At 37.2% G+C, this 17,086-nt stretch overlaps 1 long non-coding RNA gene across 1 annotated transcript in view; it reads left to right on the top strand.

Annotated features, from left to right (window-relative positions):
* Nucleotides 1-2,724, top strand: part of LOC106147732 — a 103,589-nt gene extending 100,865 nt beyond the window's left edge. Inside the window, exon 3 of the long non-coding RNA XR_001232653.1 lies at nucleotides 2,566-2,724. This is a non-coding gene — a long non-coding RNA (uncharacterized LOC106147732). The remainder of the gene's footprint in view (nucleotides 1-2,565) is intronic.
* Nucleotides 2,725-17,086: the final 14,362 nt, after the last annotated feature.

Below are 17,086 nucleotides of genomic sequence, written 5' to 3'. Positions count from 1 at the left end.
TCAGAGATGCAGAGGTTCCCTGGAGCTCAATCTCACTCCCAGGATGATGTCGTAGTAGCAGGGCAAGGACCCAAAGGTCCTCAGTGCTTGGTGTGACTCTTCAATAGTGTGTGTGTGTGTGTGTGTGTGTGTGTGTGTGTGTGTGTGGGCAGGGTATGATCCCCAATGCTCCCACAGCTTTCTGTGGTTCAGCTTGGCTCCCACTCATGGGTTCTCAAAGCTGTTCAGGTTTTAACCCTGTTTCCACTGGGGTATAGTAGTGGGTGGGTTGTGGTCACTGTGTTTCCATACATTGCCACTATCCCTCCTGGTTCCCACACCAGTGTCAGGGAGTAAGTGCACAGTCACTGAGGCCCCTGAAACTGTCTGAGTTTCAGCTTAACTCCCCTGAGGGTGTGGGGTGGGGCAGGGAAGAGCACCCAAGGCTCTTGAGTTTGTCTAGGGCTCCCCTTGGCTCCCAAGCTGGTGGGGCAGAGGTGGGGCTGGCTGACTAGAGTTCCCAAAGCTATACAAGGTGCAGCTCAGTTCTGATGGGGCAAGCAGGGAGGAGGGGAGGGGCAGGGAGTGGATCTCAGGCCCCTAAAGCTGACCAGGTTTCTGCCTGGTCCCACGCTCATGTGTAGGGGCAGCAGCAGCTCACCGGAGTTCCTGAAGCTGTCCGAGGTGCATCTCAGCTCCAATGGGTGAAGTGGGGAGCAGAGGAGGGGCAGAGAGTGGACCCCAGGCCCCTAAAGCTGTCTGGGTTTCTGACTGGTTCCAAGCTCATGTGTGGGGGTGGCAGCAGCTCACTGGAGCTCCTGAAGCTGTCTGAGGTGCAGCTCAGCTCTGACAGGGGAAGGGGGGCAAATTCACAATTATTAGTACAGAGTTCTCTGGACAAACAGAACCATTAGGATGTGAGTACCTATATAATCAAGTGATGCTGTTTGGTTAGTGACAAACTGCACATGTAGTGGTAGTCCCATAAGATTATATTAATGTTCTAGCATTTAGTTTGTGTAACTAGTCACTTAAATGCATTCTATGATGTTCACACGCTGATGACATCACAAACTGACTCCTTTTTTTTTGGAGCATATCCCTGTCATTAATAAATGAAGGAACATGTTCTTGTGGTTGTGGAGGTCAAGAAGTCCCATGATCTGCCACCTGCAGTATAGGGAAATGAAAAGATTGCTCATATAATTCATTCTGAGTCAAAAGAGCTGAGAATTGGTATGGAGGAGTGATGGCCTAAGCCCTCTTCTGAGTTAAGAAGTCTGAGAACCAGGATGTCAATGTCCAGGGGCAGGAGAGGATGGATGTCTCAGTTTAAGTGCTCCACGCTGCCGCCTGTTCTTGTTGTCTTGCGCACGTGCGTTCTTTCACCTGGGGACGTCACCCATGAAAATCTTTCTTGGGCCCCCAGAGTGGGCCAACAGAGTCTATGTCTGGTCCTACACTTCTCCCTCTCTGAGGGATGAGAAGGTGACAGTACAATAGGTAAACCTGTGCAAATGATGGCTACCACTCCAATGATTCTAGTTCTAATTAGTGCAAAGCAGCTCATCCTGGGTATGCTGTACTTCTTTAAGTGAACCCTTAACACAGGGACTGACCAGGACTTCCCAGAAAAATTCTACCAGCCTTGAAGAATTGCATTGCTGTGTTTTGAAAGAAGAGGGACACAGGACTAGGATTTGAGAGTAGCTTTTAAGAATAGAAAGTAATCTCCACTTGACAGCAAGAAAAAGGGAATTTGAGTCATAAAACTGCGAGGTAGTAAGTTTTGCCAAAAACAGGAGGGTGCCAGGTCTCATGTGAGATGCAGCCCTCACTGACAGTTGGATTTTAGGGTAGCAAGACCCTGAGTAGAGGACCCAGGGAGTCTGCAGCTGGACACCTAATCCATAGATATCAGATAGTAAATTTGTGTTGTTTGAAGCTAAGTTTGTAGTAATTTGCCTGTTAGGAATGCAGCAATAGAAAACTAACTGAACCTTTTAATTCTAAACTATAAATATTAACTTATTTACTTTATCTCTACTTCATATCCTTTCTCATTATTTAAAGATTGTAATGATTTTAGTTCCTCAGATGGTTAAATTTGTTTAATCTTTTGTGTTCTTAAGAAAGGAGGGAAAATTATATGCATATGTATACACAAGATAGCTAACATAGTTGTACTGCTGACTTCTATGGCTTTATTTTTTTTTTTGTTTGTTTGTTTTTTTGGTTTTTCTCCGGTACCGGGAACCGAACTCACGACCTTGCGCTTGCCACGCAGGCGCTTTTTGCTGCTGAGCTAAATCCCCAGCCCCTCTATGGCTTTATTGAGAGAAACAGTTAATGTTTAATTATTTGGTCAATCTTACTTGTTTATATTTGTTCACCTGAGTAACCAGTTTGAAAATATCAATATGTAATACACAACCATTGTTAATTTCCTATCACCTTGTCTGAAATTCTCTATTGCTTGTGTTATTTTTGTTATTTGGTAAATGTATATGTGTTGATATATTTGTATTCTTTTATCTTTAAAATAAAATTTAAAAAGTCTTTTGTGTTCTTATTTATTCTTTCAAGTTTAAGCCAGTATCTTGATTCCTGTTTATGGAAATAAGGACAAGAGCGGTTCTTCCCCGCGTCCCTCACTGTTGCTACCTTTCACCTGGTGTGACACTGATGGTGGAGAAACCTGGCTCTAACCTGGGGCACTTGTGGACAAGCAACTGCAGAGTGATGAAATGAGTGAGTAATACAATGTAGCACATCTGCATAAATGCTTATTACACAAAAGTCCAACATGAGGTAGTTGAAATCAGTTGTATGCATTTTCCGCTTGGTAAAATTCAGCTGAGCCTTTTAGGGATGCTCTGCCCTGTGAAGCCATCACCCAAGAGGCTCACAGAAGACGAGTACAAGTGCCAGGAAAAAGCTCAGGGAAATTAAGCCCAGGAACTCTGCTTAGGAGGCAAAGGGATAATTTAAGTTTATGTGATGTCAAGAGAGCCTGTGAAGTTCAATTTAACATTGGGAAGATAAGAAGCAACAGCTCCCTTAAATTGGGGCCACCCAACATCACCAGATTCCCTGATCCTCTTGAATGTGTTTGGGTCCTTTGCTGTTAAAGAAGCCACATTTTACAGAGATCTTTAAAGTATGACAGTAATATCCTGCAACACATCCTTTTAAGCATTTCAGATCACCATTAAAAGTATTTTCTACAACCAAATTTCTATTTTGATTTAAAGAGTTTTGAGTTTAAAAGCTTTAAAAGTTTATTTTAAAAGTTGAAGTACCATAAATAGCACTTCTAATGTTGTAAGTATAACACTGTTTTTAAATTTTAAGTAGAAGAAACCAACTTTAGATAGGTTAGGGAAAAGGAATTTTTTGAAGGGAGAGGGAGGATCTGAGACAGTCCCTGGAACTGATGGAAAATGTACCAAACCAGGTTTAGAAACAGCATGCCATCATTAAAGTAAAAGTACAATAGATTTAAATCCTGAGATGGGAGCTTGACAAGTTCCACACCAGGTAATGGGAGGGTAGGAGGAGGAAGAGTCTTACCTCTCAAAGGTAAGATTACTCTATAGGGATCACTCTTACTCTATAGGGTAGATTACCCTTACTCTATAGGGTGGATTACCCTTACTCTATAGGGTAGATTACTCTTACTCTATAGGGTAGATTACTCTTACCTCTCAAAGGTAAGATTACTCTATAGGGATTACCCTTACTCTATAGGGATTCTTTGACTTGATTAAATTTTTTTTTTTCAAACAGAACAGCTAATTTGAAGACACCAATATGCAATATAACAACCATTGGTGAAGTCCCACCATCTTGTCTCGTGAAGCTCTGTATCATTTCTAATTTTTTAATATTATTTTTTATTCTCTTTAATGGTTCAATCTGTCTTGCATTCTTACGTCTGGTAATCTGAGCAACTTCGTTGAAGATAACAATATGTAATATAACAACCACTGTGAATTTCTAGCATTCTGTTTTGACTTGATCAAATGTTGAGGGCGGAGCACCTTATTCTGGTTTCACCAAGACTGCAGTCCATGGCAGGGAAGTGCTTCCTTGAAAGAAATGGAGAAGTTGTCAGGAAGAATGCTTGGATGCCAGGCAGTAAAACAAAATGGTAAGGCTCACATGCTGTATAACATTTACAACCCTGAGGAGAATCTGTGTCTTTCCAAGACCATAAGAGGGACCTGAAAAGGGATGCACAGGGAAGGAGGGCTGTCATCAAACACTTTTGCTAGACTAAAAAAAGCAATGTCACCATTTATTAAGTTAGATCAGAAAATACTATAAGCACAAGCCTAAGAGTTTAGACCTTTCTGCTTTAAAATGGCCATATTCCAAGTAGGGAAGGGAAAGTATTTCTGCTTGCCTATAAAGTGTTTTCCATCTTGTTTGATGAATTTCAAATTTAAGTGTCCAAAACAGTATTAAATATTATTCATTTTAACTTGTGCCTATTTATCAAACTTACCTGTCTCTGATTATGTAAGATGTGAATGCATTCTATTTTTAACCAGTTGCTTCCTGACGAGAGACCAGGGCAGATAGACCTCATTATTTGTGATCATACTGTCCCTCCTAACTTTTTTGTGTGTTCTGTTTTAGGATTGCATAAAGAGCTATTGGGATTGTGAAAACCTTTTCTTCAAAATATACAGGAACTTATTTTTAAAGCTTTTTTTTTGGACTGGGTCTTCTTCGAAAAAATTGAGGCTGAGAATCAGTAATTGCATTTATACTTCAATAGGAAAATCTTCTTGCCTCTATTTTATGAAAGTGGATTTCTTGGCTATAATTTGGGTAGCTGTATTTGTTCTTCTTTTCACTTAGCTAGTCAGGACTTCAGCATGAGGTTCTTCAGAAGGAATATAGATTTTAAAGAGAGAGAGCTTCTTTTCAGAGTTTATGAACAACCAGTTGGGATATGGTTATGTAAGTCTCAGAACTGATTACCCTAGGGTAATGCAATTGACTTTCCATTATCACTTGGAAATAACTGCATAACCACCTGCTATTTGAGGAAGAAAAATATTCTCAAACTAGATTTTTCTTCTCATTCAAAATTGAAGTGTTTTATAAATGCTCAAAAAATTAAGCCTGAGGGGCTGGGGATTTAGCTCAGCTGCACAGTGCCTGCCTGCCAAGCACAAGGTCGTGAGTTCGATTCCCGGTACCGGAAAAAAAAAATTAAGCCTGTGTGATTCTTTTAGTCACGAACAAACTTACAGGAAGAAAACGAAGCAGTTTTATCTAATGATGCTTATTTAAGAATATGTAAACACTTAGAAAAGTAATAACTAGCTTGATTTTAATGTTCTAAATTTCTCAGCTTTATGATTTAACTTACAGTGCCTATGTAGAAAGTTAGTGAGTTTTAGAGAAAATAAAAAGTCTTTTGGGGATGGAATGATGGAATTCGTTCCTTCTTTAGTTTCCTTTCTCCTCCTGGAGACTTTTTTTTCTTTTCCCTTCAAAAATACCTGAGGGTCGGGCTTTTCAGAACGTTGGTTTGGAAGGTCAGTCTTGATTTCTGTCTCTGCTTCATCTTCTGCAGTGATCAACTGCCTTGTAAATATCTGTGGAATCTATCCCGCTCTTTCCATTTTGAATGCCCAAATTCAGAATCATATCATCTCTTTTGGAGTTAGCTGTGAGACTTCAACTTTCTGTTTTGTCTCAGTGCAACTTTTCTGTTGGTACCAGAGTTTCCATTTGAAAATTCAAAAGTCACTTGCTTAAAACCCTTGAGCAATCCTGTCTCAATTGTGGAATGGAATCCAGACTTGCTTTGGAACATAGGATCATCTGTGGTACATCTCCTATGTGCACATATCCTGGCAATACTCAACTTGAAGTTTCCTGCTCTTCAAAATTTTATGTCATTTCCTGCTCCCTCTGCTGTAATGTTCCACTAGAATACTCCCCCAAAGACATTCTCTGTGACGCCTTGTGAAACCCTGGTAGGTTGAGTCACCCTCTGTTATGTTACCTTGTATATATATATTTAAACTTAGAACTGAAAGTACAATTTTATAACTATTTGTTTACTTTATTTTCTTGGATGTCTCTCAATTTCTTGAAAGTTGAGCCTCTGGTCCAGCTATAGGCTGGGACATATCATGAATTAAGTGGGAGTAACTATGGAATTGAAATAATTCCTAGGGAATGGCTTCAATTTTGTTTGCAAAGATATATACCAGCATTCATTTTTCCAGTAATGATAATATTAAGCTGTCATTTTTTCTCTATTCCAGATTTTGTGCTGGGTTCTTTATATTCTTTATTTCTAATCTGGTCAACAAATATTTTAAAGAAAGCCAACACGTCTAACAAATGAGGAAATTGAGTCTAATTGTTGTTTAACTTTCCTAAAATTATATTATTAAGAGTAGGGCAAAAAAAAAATCTTAAATATATTTGACTTCCAAATCCATTTTTCTTTACAATCATGGTTAAATATTTTATTGTTATTGATGAAATAGGAATAGAAATAATTCTAATTCCTAATTCCTTGGTTATGCAACACCCCTAGTGAGTGTAGTATACAAACCATATAATAATCTGTTTCTGCATTACAAATTAATTACAAATCTAGTAGTTTAAGACAAGAAACATTTATTTTCTTGTAATACTGAAGGTCGGAAATCTGGGCATAGTTTATTAGGAGCTCAAGGTCTCTCATAAGATTTCAGTCAAACTTTAGGCTGCGATGTAGGCTCATTCTCAAGTTTGCTTGTGTGATTGTTGGCGGGATTGAGTACCTCAATCTGAAGCCTTCAGACTTAGGTTTAAGTTTCTCATTAGCTATTAGCTAGAGGCCTTCCCAGTTCTCTGCCAATTAGATCTCATCACAGGGCAGCTGGTATCAGATTGCTGGACTGCCTCTGAATGGACGAAGGCAAAGAGTGAGTGAGCATCCATGACAGAGGCCACAATCTTTTAAATCTATGTTAAGTGATAGCCTATTACTTTTTCCATGTTCTATTCATTCAAAGTTGATTAATAGTTCAGTACACACTCAAAGGAAGAGGGTTACATAGTGATGTCATTATTGAAAGGTGGGCTCATTGGACTTGTCTGAAAGGCTGCCAACTGCATGAAGTAAATGAAAGCTTTCATTCTTAAGGATAGACTATGAAAGGACAGACTAGAAGACCTGAGCTTTGGACTCAGAGACTATAAATCAGAAGAATGGTATAATTTCATTGTAGAATTATTTCTATAACAAGGTGTATTAGTGTATTAGCTTTTCCAGCACTGAAACACAATCCCTAATACCTACAACTTAATTTGCTCATTTATTGGTCCATGATGAGCTGGCCCCAAGACAGAGAAATCATAGAGGAAGGATGTGGTGGAGTAAAGTTGCCTCATTCATAATGGTTGGAAAGCAGAACCAGAGAAGAGAGCCAGAACAGAAGGAGTAAAGGACCAGATGTAGACCACAAGGCCATGCCTGTATGACCCACCCAGACACACCTGTAAATGTACTTCTCCAATCTCTGGGATAGATCCCAAAGCCAATTGATTTGAAATTCCACCCTAGTCCCCCACATCCCATCTCTTTTCACCTTGCTACCGAAATACATCTCCTTAAGCCATATTTAATCTCCACATAGAGACAATTATAGGTTCATAATTTTACTTAACATAATGCAACTATTTCATGTACAATCAGAAATATAATAATTCAGCAACTTCCTTTATCAGAGTCTCAACTATTCCAGCATTTTTCAAAAGTTTGATTTCAAGTCTGTTCTGAGGTTAAAGGCAAACTCTTCACTATGGACATCTGTAAAAATAAAAAAACAAGTTATGCAATCCCATGGTACAATGACACAGGGTAAACATTCCCTTTCCAAAAGAAAGGGCCAGACCAAAGTGAGACTGAAACCTAGCAGAGCAAATATTAAAACATATAGCTCCATATCTGGTATTTGAGGCACCCAGTGGTAAAATGTGAGTTGCAAAGGCCTTGGGTATCTCTAACCCTGAGGCCTTGCCAGTTGCTACCCATACAGTCTCTCTTTTGGGCTGGCTGCACTCATGGCCTGCAGCTTTCCTTGGTTGATGTCCCATGTTCCAGGCATCTCCAACTTCTTGGGGTTGGAACTGCATCTTTGGCTTCATGTTCACTGCTTCACACACTGTCCTCTTATGGGCTCTTTGCCTTGTCTCCCAGGCCTTCCTTGGAAATCTGCCTGGAAGTCTTCCTGATCTCACAACTCCTACATTCTGCATGACAATAAAACCAGCAATATGTGGATGATGCCAAGGTCTGCTGTCAGTGGTAGCAGTATCCAGGCCTCCCTGGACTATTGCTGCAACAGCCTATGAGTGCCTAGTTGGCTGAGAAGAATGAAATGAATCCCAGGAAACCAATTCCTAGGAGGTCCTTTTTGAGTAGATGGTCCTGAGACTCTTCTCAAATGAAAGTTTACACTTTTGCACCCTTGAGCTTGTGATGAGTGGAGTCTTGCTGATGTCTGAGATGCCCTCAAAGCATCTTTCTTCTTATCTCTGTATAAAGTACTTGATTTCCTTTTAATGGTGCTAAACTCTTTAGCAACCACACTACTTTTGGCCCCAACTTCACATGTGTTTCCATTTAAGCCAAAATATAAGTTTGGATTTGTCTGCTCTGTGTTTTACTCCTAATTTTTGCTATAGATTTGGCTAAAAGCAATCAACAGTACCCAAGCCACAGCCTGACTCTTGGGATTCTTTGAAATTTCTTCTACCAGATTAATTAGCTCACTGACCTTAATCTTAGTCTCTGGCAAAGTCTCAGGACATAGGAAAAAATGTAAACAGATTTTAGGCCAGTGTATAACACACATAAATTCTAGTTGAATTGCCAGTGGAGTATAGTACTTGCTCCCAACTGAAACCTCATGAATCTAGTCTTGTCCTCATTCCTATCAGCACACAGTTTCAGGTTTCTCTAGCTTACCTTTCAAAAGCTTTCCAAACTCTTCCCACAAACCATTTCCAAAGGCTTCTAAACCACACGATCAATTACACTTACAGCAATTGCTCCATTTTTCCAGGATGCATTTTCTGTATTAGTCAGCTTTCTCACTGTGTGATAGTACTCAACCCCCAATTTAAAGGAGAGGTTCAATTAGATCATGGATCCAGCTAATCATAGACTGATCACGGGCTGATTAACTGGCTCCAAGGCAGAGACATGCTGGTGGAAAGGCATGGTGGAGCAAGGCTGCTTAGTTCATGGTTGTTGAAAAGTAAAGAAGAAGAGTGCTAAGGTGGAAGGAACAAGGACCAGACAGACTGATGGGAGATGACTATGAAGTGCCCTGAGCAGGATTTAATATTAACCAATTGGCTTTCTACATTTACTTGTGAGTTGTCAAAGCCTAGGCATCTTGTCTGGAGATGGACAGAGGACTCATAGTAAGTGAACCTCTGTGAGTCACTGATCACCACTGAGGCTTGTATTGATTGGCTTGTGAAGCTGTGACACCTGAAAGGACAAGATAAGGTCACAGCTGAGGACGTTTATCTCCAACCCCAATTAACTACAAGGAGACTGCAGCTGCAGGCTCCACACTCCTACAATAAATGCCAGCCTAAGGATAAGGTATTTCTCCTGATTGACATAATTTACTACTTGGAAAAAGTCTCCTAAGGTCCTGCTCAGATTCCTGCATTTTCTTCAGCATTACCCTCTGTTTGAAAACCTAATATATACGGGCTATCCAAAAAAGTTCTTGGTTTTAACCCAGAGAATCTCAAATTCTGTGAGATGGTTAAGACCCTCTTGAAGCCCTAAAATCATTTCATTTGTCTCATTTATTTAAGCCTTCACCATCCACTCATTTGGGAAATCTCAGGCCTAATCAGCCTGCAATAACTAAGGGTTATTAACCCGACAACAGACCTCAAGGCTAATCTTCCATGACCCACCCAGACACACCTAGTAGTATACTCTACCAATTTCTGGGGCAGATCCCAAAGCAAATTAAGTTGTAACCCCACCCTAACCCCCTGGAATGAATATTGAGGAAAAACATTTCTCCAGTGTAAGGTTACAAATTTAATCTGAGAAAGCATGATAATGAAAAAGCTCTGCTAGAATAACATAATGTTGGCCCTACCATAGTCTATGTAATTTATAGGCAACCAGAACAGCTGCACATATATATATTTTCTAAAACAAGATTTCTATAAAATCTCTTTAGCTTGCCTATATCCTACATATGGCCAAATTAAGCAATAGATCTAGATTTATATGTACTGTTATTTATGAAACAATCAGAAAATTCTCTTCCTCGTCTACTGCAACATGAGGACATGTTGATGAACAAATGCAATGAAGTGGCCCAAATATACTTTTGTTAGAGGTTTTCTTCTTCTCTTTTTAAAATTAGACATACCATTAAAAGGCTGGGTGCATACGATGAATTACAATGAGCAGATCAAGAAGTTGTACTTTTGTAGATTTTAAAGTGAGGACTAAATGCTGAGTATAATATGTTATCTGTGTAATTTTATAGTACTACCTGATACATTTTGATTATAATTAAAAAGTCTAACATTTTACTTGTTGGTAAATATATTTTATAGACTTTTAAGGAAAATAACAGGTGGATTGTTCTTACAAGTGCTAAGCATATGAAAAATAGAAACTTTGATGATTAGAAAATTATTTTAAAGCTGGTGATTACAAAATGCAAAGTATCATGTAGTGAGATCCAACATATTTTTCTCTGAGATTTTACTTTCTGCAAATGTGAGTTCAAATGAGGAAAACAGAGATAAACAGACATATACCATAGTAGTTAAGCACATGGAATGGGGACTGGGTGTGGTGGTACATGCCTAGAAACCCAGCACTTGGGAGGCTGAGGAAGGAGGATCACCATGAGTTCGAGCCAGCCTGGACTACATAAGCGAATTCAAGTCCAGCCTACACTACATAGTGAGACCTTGTCTCAAAAAACAGACAAACAGACAAAACAAACAAACAAATACATGGACACAGGGATATGAGGTTGGTTTTGATGTTTGTGTGATTATGAACAAATTACTTAATCTCTTTGTTCCTCCTTATAACATGCGGATAATATATGTGGTTGTTGTGATGATTAAATTGATCAGTCAAGCAAATGTGCTTAGAAGAGAGTCTCAGAACTATTTCTGATGTTGAAAATGATTTATACTCCTAACAGGCTAGTATGGTTTCTGTTCATGCATAGAAATCTATCTGTTAACTAATGTTTTCTTCTTGATTGACACGAGAGACCTGTTCTACCTCAGGGATGAGTATATCTGATTTAAAATGCCTTTTGATCACAATGCTAAGTACTAAAATTATCCACATTATAATTTTTTAGAGTGATAAATATCATTTTAGAGTGTCATTCAACTATGTATTTATTTATTTATGTCACCATGGATTGAATCCAGGGCCTGTGCACTAAGCTACATTCCCAGCCCTCTATAGTTTTTATTTTTACTTAAAAAATTATTTCTACATGCTTGCAGCCCATAACGATTATGTTCCCTGTGGGGAGTTGGTGCATGTTCCTAACACGTCTTGATTCTTTTTACTTCCCTCTCTCCTCCTTCCTTCTTCCCTTCTTCCATCTTTACACTCCCTTCATATTTCAAAAGATGTTTCTCTTTGGTTCCTGTTATCTATTCTTTATTTTGCTTTTTAAATTAGTTGAAGCATGAAACATTTAAGCTTGTGTGTCTGATTTATTTCACTTAACATTATGATCTCAAGGTACATACATTTTCCTACAAATGATTGCAATTTACTCTTTACGGCAGAGTAGTATACTATTCTGTGTATATAACACATTTTATTTATCTATTCATCTACTGATTGATATATAGGCCATTTCCAAGATTTAGCTATTATTACTATTATTTAGCTATTGTAAACATTTGTATGGATGTATCATTATAATACAATGTCTTTAACTCTTTTGGGAAGATACCTAGGAGGGGAATAGATGAATGGAATGGAATTTCTAGTTTTTTTGAAGATTTTCCATGAGATTCCTCCATCTCGTTTTTAGTTTTTTGAGGAATCCATTTGAGGATTTCCATAGTGGCTGTACTAGTTTTCATTCCTACTAAAAATGTAAAAGGGTTCTTTTTCCCCACAGCCTTGTCAGCTTTTATTATTTGAGTTCTTGATAATAGCTAGCCTTAAACTTGGGATTGTTCTGCCTGTGCATCTCAGGGGGTTGTGATCACAGGTGTGCACTACCATGTCCAGCTCCAGTGTTTATTTAATATGAATTTTGTACCTGTATATTGTAGATATTCACTTAAAATGTCTGACTACTTTTAACAAATCAGTGTACTCAATTCAATGTTAAAATACTTTGAATAAGCAAAGAAAAAGAAGAAACTTTGGTTTGCCAAAGATTTTTAAGATCCTAACCTAGAAAAATTAGAACTGCTTTTTTCAAAATTGGATTTATGAGTGTTTTGGTTTTCTAGGGATGCTGTAGCAAAGTACTATGGGCTGGGTGGCTTAAACAACAAATTTATTTTCTCGTAGTTCTGGAGGATGAAAGCCTAAGATCAAGGTGTTGTCAGGTTTGGTTTCTCCTCAGGTCTCCCTGGCCATCTTGTTGGTACATCTTTTCATTGGCTTTTCTTCATGTAGGTTTATCCCTGCTGTCTCTTCCTCTTTTCATTTATTTTTTTATTTTAAAAATTAAAAAAGTAACAAAACAATGAAGACAAAATCAAAACAACACGAAAACAACAGAAATGATACATGACCTCAAAACAAAATAATAGGAATTAACAATGGTTGGTACATTACATACTGTTATCTTTTCCTTTTTTTTAAGGATAACGGTCATATTGGATTAGGGCTCCATGCTAAAGGCCTTATTTTAACTTAAACTCTTCTTTAACAATTCTCTCCAAATATGGCTATATTGTCAGGTCCTAGAGATAGAATCTACAGCATATTAATTCTAGAGAGCTATAATTTTGCCCATAACTGTGGGTGTGCTATCAGGAATTAATGTCTCAAAAATGACATTATTACTTAAAAAATAACTTTTCAGTCAGAACATTGATTTGCTGCCAAGAAACAATTAATGAAGTAATTACTTTAACTACTTTCATCATCTCTTTTTGGATAATTCATTAAATTTAAATAGCCTCCTTTTGTATACTAATCATATGAAGAGTTGATAGTAGATAATTATTTCATTCTCAAGGATTCTGTATCCTCTTTGAATCAATGTGGAGAGTGTCTTTTAGAATTTCTTGTGAGGCAGGTCTGCTAGCAAGAAATTCTCTAAGTTATGGTATTTCTAACTATATTTCACCTTCATTAAACAAATTGTTTTATTGGATGTAGGATTCTTGTTTGACAGTTTTTTTATTTCAGAACTTTGTATTATCCATTGCTTTCTGTTTTACATTGTTTAGAATGTAAAAATTAGCTGTTAATCTTATTGTTTCTCTTGTACATAATGGGTTTTATTTCTTTTGTGACTAAAAGACTACCCTTCAAATTTTGATATGGTATGTCTGAAGGGGGATATCTTTGGGTTTATCCAACTTACAGTTTGTTGGCCTTTTTGATTGTGTAGATTAATATTTTTTATTTAATTTGGCAAGTTTTAGTCATTATATTCTTGAGTAATTTTTTGTTCCTTTTTTTTTCTTGTATTGTTCTGTTACTCCTTTTATGTGTTTTTTGGTGGGCTTAGTGGTGTTCCATATTCTCTGAGGCTCTATTAATTTTTCTTCATTTTTTCTTTTTGTGTGTAATCTCTCCAGAATGCATAATTTCTGTTGTTCTATTTTGACATTCTCAGATTATTTTATCATTGATTCAGATCTACCTTCTAGGGCCCTCTAGTGAGTTTTTCATTTCAGTTGTGCTTTTGAACTCCAGAATTTCCATAGTAGTTTCTTTTTATTGATATTCTCTATTTGATGAGTCATTATTTTTGATTTTCATATTTTTTTACTTTAAAGAGATAAAAACAGAAACAAAATGACAAAAACAAAGACAAAAACAAAACAACACAAATACAATAACAATGATACAGAATTCCAGAAAAAGATGATAGGAAATTAACAATGGTTGTTGTATTACATATTGTTGTCTTCAGAGTAGTAGCTCAGATAACCAGATATAGACATGCAAGATTGATCAAACAATTAAACATTAACTGTTCCTTTCAATAAGCCATTAGAAATTAGTAGTACAATTGTCTTAGCTATCTTGTGTGTGTATATGTATATATATTCCATTCTTTCTTTCCTTTTTTTCTTCTTTTCCTCATAGCAGTTGATCTTTCCTTTTGAGCAGTTTCCTTCCCTTTCACAATATCAATTGTGCTTTTGCGTTTTATTTACTCTTTCAGGCTCTTACACTAGGGAGACAATATGGTGTTTACACATGTGGGTCTGATTTATTTCATTTATGAGTATGGTCTCTAATTGCACCTAATTGTACCCATTTACCTATAAAAACCTTAAGTTTATCTTTCTTTATAGCTGAATAATACTCCATTGTATAAAAATACCACATCCTTTTTATCCATTCCTCAGGTGATGAGAATTTGGATTGTTTCCAAAATTTACCTATCACAAACTATGCTGTTATAAATGTGGGTGCACATGTACTGCTGTGGTATGATATTTTCACTTCTGGAAAAATACCCAGAAGGGGAATAGCTGGGTTGAATAGGACCTTTAATTCTAGATTTTTAAGGATTCTCCACACTGATTTCTACAGTGAGTGTACTAGTCTACACTCCCACCAACAGTGGAGAAATGTTCTTTTCTCCCCACAGCCTCACCAGCATTTATTATTGGTTGATATCTTGATAATGGCCATTCTTTCTGGGGTGTGATGGAATCTCAGTGTTGTTTTAACTTGAATTTTTTTGAATAACTAATGGTGTTGAACATTTTTTCATGTATTTATTTGCCATTTGTATTTCTTTATCTGAGACGTGTGTATTCATCTTAGATGCCCATTTTTGGATTGGGTCTTTGGATTTGGTGGGGGTATGATTTTTAAAATTTTTTATATGTTTTAGATAGAAGTCCTTTGTCTGATGGACAGTTAGCTAAATTTTTTTCCCAGTTCATGGGTTTTCTTTTTACTCTGTTGGTGATTTCTTTAGATGTGCAAAAACTTTTCAATAAGATGAGATCCCAGTTGTTGATTCTTTGAAGTGTCTCTTGTGTAGTTTCATCTTTCTTGATGAACTCTCTGCCTACTCCTATATCTTCAAGATTTCTACCTACTTTCTCTTGCAGTAGGTTTAGTATTTCTGTTTTAATATTTAAATGCTTGATCCATTTTGAGTTTAGTGCATGGTGATAAACATGGGTCTAGTTTTAGTGTTTGGCATGTGGAGAGACAGTTCTTCCGGCACGATTTATTAAAGAGGCTGTCTTTCTTCCAGTGAACCTGTTTGGCCCCTTTGTCAAAGATAAGGTGGCTGAATGTGTTTTTGGTTGTGTCTGCATCTTTTAGTCTGTTCCATTGAGCCTCAGGTCGGTTTTTCTGCCAGTACCATGCTGATTTTATCACAGTAGCTTTGTAGTATAATTTGAAGTCAGGGATTGTGATGCCTCTTGCCTTTCCTTTGTTGCCCAGGATTGCTTTTGTTATTTTCTATCTCTCTTGTTCCAGATGAATTTGAGGAACGTTTCTTCTATATCTGAGAGGTATTCTAATGTTAATTTGATTGGGATTGCATTGAATCTGTAGAATAGTTTTGGGAACCTGGCCATTTTCACAATGTTGGTTCTTCCTATTCATGAATAAGGGATATCTCTCCATTTTGTGAAATCCTCTTAAATCTCTTTTTTGGAGTACTATAATTTTTCCTGTACAGATCTTTACTCCCTTTGTTAGATTGATTCCTAGGTAGTTCATTATTTTGGATGCTATTGTGAAAGGTGGTCTCCCTAATTCCTCTCTCAATATGTTTGTTGTTTGTGTATAGGAATACTATTAATTTTTGAGTATTGACTTTGTAACCAGCTATTCTACTGAATTTGTTGATTAATTTTAGTTGTCTTCTGGTGGGGTTTTGGGGTTCTTCCATATTAAGTATCATGTCATCTGCACATAATGAAAATTTCACTTCTTCCTTTTCTATCCTTATTCCTTTTATTTCTCTCTCTTTACTAATTACTCTGGCTGATGTTTCCAGAACTATGTTGAATAGAAGTGGTTATAGTGGACATCCTTGTCTTGTTCCTGATTTTAAGGTGAAACTTTTAGTTTTTGTCCATTTAGTATGATGTCAGCTGTTGGTTTGTTATAGATGGCTTTTGTCAGATTGAGGTAAAGACCATCTATTCCTATTTTCTGTAGGGTTTTTACTGTGAAGGACTGTTGGAGTTTGTCAAAAGCTTTTCCTGAATCTATTGAAATTATCATGTGATTCTTGTCTTTGGTTCTGTTGACATGGTGTATTACATTTATTGATTTGCATACACTGAGCTGTCCCTGCCTTCCTGGGATGAATCCCACTTGGTTATGGTGTATAATCTTCTTGATAATTAGCTACATTCTCCTAGGTAGTATTTTACTGAGAAGTTTTGCATCAGTGTTCATTATGGTGATTGGCCTGTAGTTCTCTTTTCTGGTTGGGTCTTTCCCTGGTTTTGGTGTCAGGGTAATACTTACATCCAGGAATGAGTTAGGGATGATTGCTTCCCTTTCAATTTCATTGAAGAGTTTGAGTAGAATTGGCATTAAATCTTCCCTAAATTTCTTGTTGAATTCAGCTGTGAATCCATCAGGACCTGGGCTTTTCTCTGTTGGTAAGTTTTTTATTACATTTTCAATTTTGTTGACTACCATCGGGTTATTCAGAATTTTTTTTTTATCATCTTGATTCAGCTTTGGTAAGTCATGTGTATCTAAGGATCTGTCCATTTCTTCTGTATTTTCCATCCTATGAGAGTAAAGCTTTTCAACATAAGTATTGATTATCTTCTGAATTTCTATAGGATCTGTAGTGATTTCACCCTTTTAATTCCTTAATGTGTGGATTTGAATTTTTCTTTCCTTTATTGATAAGGTTGG

Source organism: Chinchilla lanigera, unplaced genomic scaffold, assembly GCF_000276665.1.
Source record: "Chinchilla lanigera isolate Chin_1 unplaced genomic scaffold, ChiLan1.0 scaffold00008, whole genome shotgun sequence".
Classification (NCBI taxonomy): Eukaryota; Metazoa; Chordata; class Mammalia; order Rodentia; family Chinchillidae; genus Chinchilla; species Chinchilla lanigera.
This window is presented reverse-complemented; position numbering and strand designations above follow the sequence as displayed.